Raw genomic sequence first — 12,809 nt, 5'->3', positions numbered from 1 at the left:
ATGAGCGGTTACGAAATTGGGCTGCGAACCACAAGGTCAGCAGTTTGAAACTACCAGCTGCTCCACAGGAGAAAGATGAGGCTTTCTGGTCCCGTAAAGATTTACAGCCTCAGAAACCCTGTTCAGGGTCACTGTGGTTGGATCCGACTCGACGGCACTTAAAAACAACAACATAAAGATTTACAGCATTGGAAAACCTATACAGGTTTGCTATGAGTTGGAACTGACTCCGTAGCACACAACCACCATAAATCTTATATACTCCTTGTGTGTTGCTGTAGGTTTAAATACTGGACTGTGAACCACAAGGTTGTAGGTTCAAACATACCAGCTGCTCTTCCAAAACCCTGTATAGGGTGGGTACGAGTAGGGATCAACTTGACTGCACTTAACAACAACAACATTTATATGTGTTAAGTGCCATGGAGGGACAGTGGTGACGCCATATGATAAACACAAGGCCCAATGTTCCAGCCTACCATCTGCCTTGCAGGAGAAAGATGAGACTTTCTGCTTCGACAAAGATTTGAAGACTCAAAAAACCTATGCAGGGTTGCTATGAGTCAGAGAGAGTGTGTATGTGTGTATGTCAGTTTAATCCACAAGGTTAGTGATTCAACCTCGCCAGCCACTCCTTGGAAACTCTATATGGAGTTGCTATGGGTCAGAAACAACTTGACGGCACTTAACAACAACAACAATTATCTATATCTTATATCTATATCTATTGCTATAGCTGTATGTAGTCCTAGTGTGGCACTGTATGATAATGTACTGGACCACATGCAAGATATACTTTAGCTGCAAGGTTGGCATTTCAAACCTACCAGCTGCTCCTCAGAAACAAAGTTGCTATGAGTCAGAACCCACTCTAGCATTTAACAAGAACAGTCTTGTTAAGTACCATCAAGGTTAGACTAGTAGTAAACCTGTGGGTTTCTGAGGAGTAGCTGGTGTTACTAATTGGGTGTTACTAATTAGTGTGCTATTAATTGGCCTGCTAACCACAAGGACAGCAGTTATGCTTTATAAAGATGCACAGTCTCAAAAACCCTGTACAGGGTTGCTATGAGTCAGAACAGATTCCACCACACAAAACTACAACCACATAGAAAATTAACAAATGCAACTGAATATCTGTGATTTAAAGTTTATTAAATGTCTTCATGTCTAAAGAAAGTGTTTAATTATCTTTTATCAAGGTGACTGTTCAGGCTGTTTAGAATCCTGATCAGTAGCACCAGTAGCAATGTACCTACATGAGCAAATAATACTACTCATTACTTTCTTGTGTTATATATCATTCCCGCCCCCCCCCAGCCCCCATACACAGAGTAGACAGGATGGGCAACTTGGACATTGGCTACCCAAAAGGGGGAGGCTACAAAGGCAAGAATTGACTGGTTTACAAGCTTTCAAGAGGGAACCTAGATCCAGAGGCATAGAGGAAGGTAGAATCTCCACTAAGTAGTATCCAATCTGTCTAGGCTGGGTTGATGAAAGGACATGCAGATAGGTCTCTTGTGATACAATAGTGAATAATTGTTATCAGGACTGATTGTGAGGGTTGTAAATGTAAAGGTAGATGTTTTGTATCAAGGAGGGGAGTTATTAACTTTGCAGTCTAGGAGTGGAGGTCCCTAGGACCATCAAGGGAGAAGAGTGGAGAGCGGGACCATATTCAGAGAATCAGTGACACCTGAGATGGAGACAGAGTAGATGACAAGGAGAGATGGAGTAGCCGGGGAGTTTAGACCCAGAGAGGGAGAGGGGCTGTGTGCTCATGACCAGGGAGGGGGGCGTAGGGGAGCAGGGGGTGGCAAGCTTGTAGGATATACCCTTTGGTTGATTGATGCATGGAGGAATTGTAACCATGACAATTAAATGATATACGATAGGATGAAGGTAAAAACGAATGTTCTCCCATTTCAACTATCACAAAATTAACAATCAAACATTAAAAAAAGACAAGTGATATTAATAATATCAATACCAACATATTTATTTTGGCCTTTGTAAATCTTAAGGCCTTATTTTAAACTCATTCTAGAATGTTTTGAATGGATGTTGTGAAAAAGGTAGATTTAGCAGCTACAAACAAATGTATTGTCTGCAGAAATGATAAAATAATGTACACACTGCAAAATAAGGTCAAGATCATGGCTAACAAAGAGTCTTTTTTTTTTTCTTTTTGATAAAAAATAAAGGTGCTTTTTTCCCTTAATGCTCAATTTATGGTGATTATTGTTTATATTAAATTCAACAATTTAGAATAGTGATATATTTTTATAATTGCACATGAGCTATTGAGAGTTTAGCCTTCACCAGGATGAATGTAGTCCCTCTGTTCTTTTGCACGTATTTTGTTATACAGATGAAGTGAACTGGATAGAACCTTTTGACAGGTTCTACCCTCCAATGCAACTTACTGTATGAACTCCAGCCTCCGGGCAGGTAGCCAATGAGACCAGTGTTGGAAGTTGGAATGGCAGTGTAAGGTCAAGCAGAACCCCCCCCCCCACACACACACACACCATTCCCCTCCATGCCCCACCTAAAATTCACCACCACCAACCCCCATTCTTCCCCAATTTCTGGCACCTCCCAGCACTAATGTGATTGGGCGGATGGATCCAGTTCTCTAGGCCTTCTCTTGGTCCTCTAATCTCAGGTTGGGGAGCATCCTGGGCCTGGTCCTTTTGGGTGGCCTGCTCTGCAGTGCCCCTGGTAGTCAAACCTGGAAGCTGCACCATGTATGTGGTGGGATAGACAGATGTGAAGTCTTTTTACTAATTTTTTTTTTTCAGTCTGAACTTTCATTTGAGTTTATGTTATGCATACATATCTGCTACTACAGAGACTATGTTGTTATTGTTGTTAAGTGCCGTTGAGTTGGTTCCGACCCATAGCGACCCTGTACAGGGTTTCTGAGGGTGTAAATCTTTACAGGAGTAGAAAGCCTCATCTTTCTCCTGCGGAGCGACTGGTAGTTTTGAACCGCTGACCTTAAGGTTCTCAGCCCGATTCGTAACCACCACGCTACTAGAGCTCCTTACAGAGACTATATAACACAGATAATAAAAGACTTGGAAGACTGAAAATAACTCTTCATGAGCTTTTTCTAAGTATTACAGACACTGAAATATAGTTACAGAAAATGAGTGAAATTCCTAGTTTTTAATACAATACACATTGTTGTTGTTGTTGTTAGGGGCCATCGAGTCAGAATAGACTCATAGTGACCCTATGCACAGCAGAACAAAACAATGTCCGATCCCGGGCCAACCCCACTACCGTTGCCACAGTTGAGTCCATCGATGCTGCCACCTGGCTAATCCATCCCGTTGGGGGTCTTCCTCTTTTTCTCTGACCCTCCATCTTATCAAGCATGATATCCTTCTCTAGCGACTGTTCACTTCTGACAACATGTACAAAGTATGAAAGACGAAGTTTGGCCATCTTGGCCTCTAAGGAGCACTCTGGCTGCACTTCTTCCAAAACAGATCTATTGGTTATTTTGGCAGCCCATGGCACTTTTAGTATTCTCCAATACCACAACTCAAAGGCATCAATTCTTCTACCATCTTCTTTATTCACTGTCCAGCTTTCACATGCATATGAGGTTATTGAAAATACCATGGCTTGGGTCAGGTGCACCTTAGTCCTCAAGCTGATATCTTTGCTCTTCAACCCTTTAAAAAGGTCTTTTGTAGCAGATTTGCCTAATGCAATCCGTTGGCGGATCTCTTCATTGTTGTTTCCGTGAATGTTGATAGTTGATCCAAGAAGAATTAAGTCCCTAACAATTTCAATCTTTTCTCCATTGAAAAGAATGTTGTTTATTGGTCCAGTGATGAGGATTTTTGTTTTCTTGACATTGAGATGTAATCCATATCAAAGGCTGTGTTCCTTGATCTTCATCAGTAAATGTTTTCAGTCCTCTTCACTTTCAGCAAGCAAGGTTGTATCATCTGCATATCGCAGGTTGTTAATGAGTCTTCTTCCAGTACTGATGCCACGTTTTTCTTCATAGAACCCAGCTTCTCATATTATTTGCTCGACATACAGGTTGAATAAGTAAGGTGAAAGGATACAACTTTGTCACACATCTTTCTTAATTTTAAAACATTCAGTGTTCCCATGCTTTGTTCAAACAACTGCTTCTTGGTCCAGGTACAGATTCCTCATGAGTACAATAAGTGTTCTGGAATACTCAAACTTTGCAATGTTGTCCATAACTTGTCATGATCCACACAATCGAAAGCCTTTGAGTAGTCAATAAAGCACAGGTAAACATCTTTCTGATATTCTCTGCTTTCAGTCAAGATCCATCGGACATCAGCAATGATATCTGTCGTTTCACGGCCTCTTCTGAATCCAGCTTGAACCTCTGGAAGTTCTCTGTCAATGTATGATTGTAGCTGTTTCTATATTATCTTTAGCAAAACTTTATTTGTTTCAGATATTAAAGAGATTGTCCGATGATTTCCACATTCTGTTGGGTCACCTCTCTTTGGAATGGGCACAAATATGGATCTCTTCCAAACAGTCAGCCAGATAGTTGTCTTTAATTTCTTGGCAGAGATGAGTGAGTGCCTCTTGTGCTGCCTCACTTCCCTGAAAAATTTCAATTTTCATTCCATCAATTCCTGGTGCCTTGTTCTTTGCCAATTCTTCAGTGCACTTTGGACTTCCTCCCTGAGTATCATTGACTGTTGATCATATGGTACCTCTTAAAATGGTTGAACATTAACCATTTCCTTTTGGTACAGTGACTCTGTGTATTCCTTCCATCTTCTCTTGATGCTTTCTGCATCATTTAATAATTTGTCCAGAGAATCTTTCAATAATGAAAGTCGAGGCTTGAATTTTTTTTTTTCAGTTGCCCCTGCTTGAGCACTGCTGAGGGTGTTCTTCCTTTTTGGTTTTCTGACTCCAAATCATTTTATTATAATATTTGCTTTATCTTCTCTAGCTGATCTTTGAAATTTTCTGTTCAGCTCTTGGACCTCCTCATTTCTTACATTTGCTTTAGCATCTCTATGCTGGAGAGTAAGTTTCAGAGTCTCCTCTGACATCCATTTTGACCTTTTCCTTTTTTCTTGTCTTCTTAATGACTTTTTGCTCTCTTCACGTATGATGTTCTTGATGTCATCCCACAATTCTTCTGGTCTTCGGTCTTTAGAGTTAATGTATCAAATCTGTTCTCCAGATCATCTCTAAATTCAGGTGGGATATATTCCAGGTCATATTTTGGTTCTTGTGGACTTCTTTTCATTGTCTTAAGCTTCAGTTTGAATTTGTATATGAGTAATTGATGGACATAGAAGAATTGATGCCTTTGAGTTGTGGTGTTGGAGGAGAATACTGAAAGTGCCATGGACTACCAGAAGAACCAATAGATCTGTTTTGGAAGAAGTGCAGCCAAAGTGCTCCTTGGAGGCCAAGATGGCTAAGCTTCGTCTCTCATACTTAGGACATATTGTCCGGAGGGAACAGTCGCTGGAGAAGCATGTCATGCTGGGGAAGGTGGAGGGTCAGAGCAAAAGAGGAAGACCCCTAACGAGACGGATTGGCCAAGTGACATCATTGATGGACTCAAGTGTGGCAGCGGTAGTGAGGTTGGGCCAGGATCAGACATTGTTTTGTTCTGCTGTGCATGGAGTCGCTATGAGTTGGTTCTGACTCAATGGCACCTGACAACAACAATAATTGATGGTCTGTTCCACAGTCTGCCCCTGGCCTTGTTTTCACTGATGATATGGAGCTTTTCCATCTTTTCTTTCCACATATGTAGTCAATTTGATTTCTATGTTTTCCATCTGGCAAGGTCCATGTGTATAATTGTCTCTTATGCGGTCTAAAGAAGGTATTTGAAATGAACAAATCATTGGTTTTGCAGAATTCTATCATGCATTCTCCAGCATCATTTCTATCACCAAGGCCATATTTTCCATCTACTGGTCCTTCCTCTATTCCCAACCTTTGCATTCCAATCACCAGTAATGAGCAATACATCTTGATTGCATGTTTGATAGATTTCAGATTGAAGAAGTTGGTGGAATTCTTCAATTGCATCCTCACTGGCTTTAGCGGTTGGTGCATAAATTTGAATAATAGTGGTATTAACTGGTCTTCCCTGTAGGTGCATGGATATTATCCTATCACTTACAGCATTGTACCTCATGACTGATCTGGATATGTTCTTTTTGATGATGAATGCAACATCATTCCTTTTCAATTTGTCATTCCCTGCATAGTAAACCATGTGGTTGTCAGATTCAAAATGGGCAATACCAGTCCATTTCAGCTCACTAATGCCTAAGATATCAATGTTTATGCATTCCATTTCATTTTTGACAACTTCCAATTTTCCCAGATTCATAATTTGCACATTCCGTGTTCAAATTTTCAATGGATGTTTACAGCTGTTTCTCTTCATTTTGAGTTGTGCCCCATAAGCAAATAAAGGTCCTGCAGGCTTTTCTCCCAAGAGCTTAACTCCATTCACATCATCATGGTCAATTCTACTTTGAGGCGGCATCTCTTCCCCAGTCTCATTTTGAGTGCCTGCCATCCTGAGTGGCTCATTTTCTGGTGGTGTATCTGACAGTGTTTCTCTGCTATTCAGAAGGTTTTCAGTGACTAACGATTCGGAAGTAGTTCATCACTCTTTCTTCCTTCTCTGTCTTTGTCTGGAAGCTCATCTGACACCTGTCCACCATGGGTGACCCTGCTGGTTATTTAAAATACTAGTGGCATAGCCCTCAGAATCACAGCAACTCAAGCCACCACAGTATGACAGACAGACTATTAGGTTTTCAATCTGAATAGAAAAAGAAAAAATTGTAAATATTTAGTGAATAATTAGCATCCAGCTGAAAATAATTTAATTTTCTCAAATGGAAGATTTTATCTATGGCACAGGATTGAAAGCTCAGTTTGAACCACAAGATCTGTGGTTCAAACCCACCAGTCACTCCTCAGAAATCATATACAGGTTTGCTTTAAGTTGGAACCAATTTGACAGCACTTAAAAGCAATAACAAATGTTTATGTTAGCTATTTGACTCCATATTTGACACTGTATAGCAAATTAATATAGCTTCACCTGCTTAAATCTGATCTTGTTAATATATAAATACTTCTTGTCCTACAAACGTGAATGTTTTCATGTATAGATGATGATTAAATTGAGAAAAATATAGGCTATCTCGATTTATCTTTAAAAAAATGGATTATTAAGAGTCAAAATACTCCCTATCTAATAAATTAGCAAAATATTGCCTATTTGAGGAATATTAGACCAAACATATGTCTCAATACTATTGGAATACTATTATATGCCTTATTGCTATAGAAATATGACTAGACAACCAATATGTTTACATAATCAGATAAAGATTATTTTATTTGTAGTAAATGGTCTGTTATAAATTAATTATTATTTTATATGTTTACAGTGATGATAGGCTATTAAATGAGTTGTGAATTTTAATATATTTTCATATTAAAACAAAAAAGAGAAGCACTACCATACTTTATGTTATAAATCAGACATAATGTAAATTTTTAATTTATAAAAGTTAATAAATTGGACAAATGAAATTGTAGTAAGAAAGAGGGATATTTGTAAATGTAATGGATATAAACAAGGAAAAATTACTTCTGATTTCTGAGCTAAGAAAGTTATTTTATGTTCTTCTATTTTTCAGCCTACAGCATCTTACTCTTCTGTGAATATATGTGCAAATATGAAATTATGTTTGGTAAAAATTTGATTTTGAGTTGATATTGGGAGACCTATTCATATATTTCAATAATGTTCTGAAAGTCATTTTATTGTTTAAGATTCTGCAATATTTACTAGAGTAAAACAAAAATATATAGCAAATATTCCATTGAATGTTTTTCAACAATCATATCTCAGAGGATAGAAGGAATAAATTGAGAATGTGATTTTAATTAGTTTGACTATCTAGATCTAGTGCCATAAAAGAAAGCAAATTAAATTGATATTTTAAATTAAAATATAAGTAAATAACTTATGTCGCTCAATTTAAAGTTCACAAAAAAAATTAAAAATAAAAGTAATCCAGATAATATAAAACTATGTGCAAAGACTCTTAAAAGCACAAATGATATGTTCCACGTATATTTGAGTGATGTATATTAACAAAGCCTAAACCATGAGCATATATACTTTAAACCCCAATTATCTTTAATATTGCAACATGAATGTAATAATGTAGTTTGTAGAACAATAACATATATGTCCCTACAAATATATCTTTCTCTGATATAGTGCCTAAAACAGTATTATTTTGTATGGTACTAACACGGTGTTCAAGAGTACTTGTAGAGCAGTATAATAAACACTGGACTGCTTAATCACAAGGATGGTAGTTTAAGGCCACCATCCACTTCGTGGCAGAAAGATGAGACTCACTGCTCTGGTAGATTTACATGTTGGAAACCCAATATAGGGTCACAATGAATCAGAAGAGACTCATGGCATTAAGCAACATATATTCATAAATATTTAAGATATTTTAGATCATTTCAAGTAGTATATAAGAATAAGCATAAATTAACAGTCATAAGGTTGCAATAAAAGTAACTATGTTGTTGTTGTTGTTGTGATGTGCTGTGGAATCGGTTCTGACTCATAGCAACCCTGTACAGGATTTCCGAGGCTGTGAATCTTTACGGGAGCAGAAAGCCTCATCTTTCTCCTGCGAAACAGCTTTTAGTTTCGAACTGCTGTCCCTAAGGTTTGCAGCCCGATTCGTAACAACTACGCTACCAGAGCTCCTATGGCTTATGCAAAATTTCTTGTTAAGTGCTGTCTGGTAATTGTTGTCTACTGGATTCCAACTCATGAAGCTCCTGTATAGGGATTTTAAAGAGCGGTTGGTGGTCCAATGCTTATCCTAGAGTAACATAATAGGACTAACATTATAAAATAATAAAGTAGAAAATGAAAATAAAATTATTCTATAAGGAGCTCTGGTAGTGTAGTGGTTATGAATCAGGATGCGAACCCAAAGGTAAGCAGTTCGAAACTACCAGCTGCTCCACGGGAGAAAGAGGAGGCTTTCTGCTCCCGTAAAGATTTACAGCCTCAGAAACCCTGTTCAGCATTCGGAACCGACTCGACGGCACTTAACAACAACAGCCACATAAGAGTATAAATTTAAATATGTATTTTTTTTGTTTTTGTTGTGTGCCGTGGAGTCGATTCCGACTCATAGCGACCCTGTACAGGGTTTCCGAGGCTGTAAATCTTTACGGGAGCAGAAAGCCTCCTTTTTCTCCCGCGGAACAGTTGGTAGTTTCGAACTGCTGATCTTGAGGTTTACAGCCAGATTCGTAACCACTATGCTACCAGAGCTCCTTTATAGTAAATCATAATCTAATATTTAATTCAAATTTCATTTGAAGACTAAAATCAGAAATTTTACTAAGGAACATTATGGAGCGTCTATGTTTAGAAAAACTATGGATATTCTACAGTGAAAATTGTGGGCATTTCATAGTGAGAAAAATTTCGCAGTGTAGAGTGAGAATGCTTCTTGCTCATTTTAGTGTTGCAAATAATGTAGCTAAACTGTAGACAATTAGAAATACAAATAGAGCTATGACTGAAGAAAACATCTGCTTGTATTACTATCTCAGATTTGACATAGTTAACTTTTATGTATATACTCTTACAGATTGAAGATTGAAGTCCTGATGTGGTGCTGTTGGATAAGCACTGGACTTCTAACTGAAAGGATGGTGTTTGACACCCACCAGCAGCTCTTTAAAACCCCTATACATGGTCACTATGAGCCAGACCCAACTCAGCAGCTCTTAACAACAAGAGCAATGTATATATGTAGGCAAATCTATTTATATTAATATGCAGACTCTAATACAGAGCCAAGTATATGAGCCTATACATATATGTGTATGCATATTGTTGTTGTTGTTAAGTGCCGTCGAGTCGGTTCCGACCCATAGAGACCCCGTACAGGGTTTCCGAGGGTGTAAATCTTTACGGGAGTAGAATTTTTCTTTCTCCCGCGGAGCGGCTGGTAGTTTCGAACCTCTGACCTTAAGGTTCGCAGCCCGATTCGTAACCACTACACTACCAGAGCTCCTTGTGTATGCATATAGGCATTTTTTATCTTAAGTATAATTCTAAATAATTACATATCTTTTTGCCAAACAATTTTAATGACTAAGTAGTATTCAATTCTATGACTGCATGCAATTATTAAAAATAATCAACTATTTCTTCATACATTGTGGAAGTAATCATGATTCCAGGAATATCTGGTAGCGTATTTTCAAAAGTAATGCATGGAAAATAAGTAGAACTTGGCTTAATTCAGATTCTATTTTTTTAGTCTATTGCATATAACCATTTATACTTTTTATTGTTTATGAATTTGAAATTGGCTCAGAATTGCTGTCAGTCATACCATTAGCACCTACAGCATATACACATCACAACGTCTTTAAGGGGTCTGCTTAAAGTTTGAGGACAAATAGTGAAGTACTTTTTGAGAATTACTGCACTGGCAATGTTACAAATGGTTTAACGATTGGTGTGTATAATAAAACAGAGGACTTGGAAGCTGAGTTGAAAACTGTTTCTTAAGGTACAGATATTACAAGTGAGGCATATTTTAAGCATTTGTTAATTAGTTCCATTTTATGCATGTTTTCTTCTTTATGTATTCAAAACAATAGGAAACAAAATATTTTCTAAATAATCTAAAAGAGTTCTTTCGGTAAATAGTACAATAAACATTACAAGTGTAAAGAAAATTTGGCAGTATTATATTTTCATTACTGATATATGAAATCATGGTTTACTTTATAATCCATAGTACCTAAAACTTCATGAATTTCAGATATTTGTATAATCTAGGCCAATTCACTTATCTAAATGAATATTGATTTAGTAACTTCTAAAATCTATTTCCGCTCTAAATCTCTATCATTATGGAATCATCAATAAAAGGGAAGCAAAGGAGTGTATTGGCTTCTCAAAAAAAGCAAAAACCAGTGGTGTGTGTGTAAGTGTGTATTATGGTAAGAGAGAGAGAGAGAGGTTTATATCAAGGAAATGACTATCACAGCTGTAAAGGCCACCACGTTCAAAATCCATGGGTCAGATATCAGGCTTGAGGCTTCTCCTTACTTATGTAGCTGACAGCGCTAGTGAACTCAAGATTGGCAGGTCAGATGGCAGACTCTGACTTCAGAGGTCAGTGAATTCAAGGGCAGCAGATAAGATGGCAGGTTGCTGATGACTCTCAGGTTTGACAGGCAATACTACAAGCCACTGAAATAAGTCCAAAGAACTGGAGATCAGATAATGAGCCAGATGCTGGATGATGAGTCAAACCCAGTAAAAATCAAACCAGCTTTTCCACAATATCCACATATGTTGGAAGCAGGCCACACACCTAAGGAAATTTCCTTTCAATTGATAAGCTGCACATAATGGATTTCATCATAGAGGTAATTACAATATAAGAACTCGTCATGGGAAATTACCACATCTTAACTGCCAAACCTGGTAGCATGGTCATTACGAATCGGGCTGCAAACCTCAAGGTTATCAGTTTGAAACGACCAGCTGCTCTGTGGAAGAAAGATGAGGCTTTCTTCTCCTGTAAAGATTTACAGTCTCAGAAACCCTGTGCAGGGTCGCTATGGGTTGGAACTGACTTGACGGCACTTAACAACAGCAACTGCTAAACCTGGCCCAGTAAACACAAAACCTTAACTATCGCAAGTGCCTTCTTCTTTTAATTGGCCCTATACTTAGCTAAGCATGCTGTCTTTCTTATGAACTGGTCCCTCTGAATAACATACCTAAACTACTTAAGAGGAAGACCTGTCATCCTTACTTCTAAAGAAATTATTGATTTATTCCCCCGAAAACAAATTTGTTCATTCTTCTGCTAGTTCATGGCATATTTCTTCAAAATTATGTTTCAAATGCATTAATTCTTCAATCTTTCTTTTTCGTTGTCCTGCTTTCATATGCTATGAAACAACCAATATAATACCACAGCTTGCATCTAGTGTACCTTAGTCTTCAAAGCATTATTTTTGCTTTGAACATTATAAAGTGTTCTGTTGCAGCAGATTTGGCCAATGCAAAAGATTCTTGGGTTTTTTGACTGCTTTTTCCATGGGCCTTGGTTGTGGATCCAAGTAGAATTATCAGGGACAGGTAGGACCCCTGGATCTCTCTCTCTCTCTTTTTTAATGTTTTATTGTGAATTATGTGATAGTTTACATGAAAGAACATTAGTTTTACATTCATCGTATCATATATCATTTCATTGCTATGCTTACAATCCTCTCCATACATCATCAACCAGCCAAAGGGTATACACTACAAGCCTGCCCCCGGTCATCAGCACACAGCCCCTCCCCCTCTCTGTGTCTAAAGTCTCCAATTACTCCATCGCTCCACATCATCATCTCTGCCTCTATCTCAGGCATCACTGCTTCTCTGGGTGGGGTCCCACTCTCTACTCTTCTCCCTTGATGGTCCCAGGGACCTCCGTTCCTAAGCTGAAAAGTTAATCACTCCCCTTCTTGCTACAAAACGTCTACCTTTACATTTCCAACCCTCACAAGCAGTCCTGATAACAATTATTCACTATTGTATCACAAGAGAACCATCTGCATTTTATTTCATCAGCCCTACCTAGACAGCCCTGGATATCTCTTTTACTCACTTCATAGCCACCTACTTGTCCTGAGTCCTTTCTTACTGAATGGGGATCAGGAGAAGG

The sequence above is a fragment of the Chrysochloris asiatica genome, unplaced genomic scaffold (assembly GCF_000296735.1).
Source record: "Chrysochloris asiatica unplaced genomic scaffold, ChrAsi1.0 scaffold00063, whole genome shotgun sequence".
NCBI classification, from domain to species: Eukaryota; Metazoa; Chordata; class Mammalia; order Afrosoricida; family Chrysochloridae; genus Chrysochloris; species Chrysochloris asiatica.
This window is presented reverse-complemented; position numbering follows the sequence as displayed.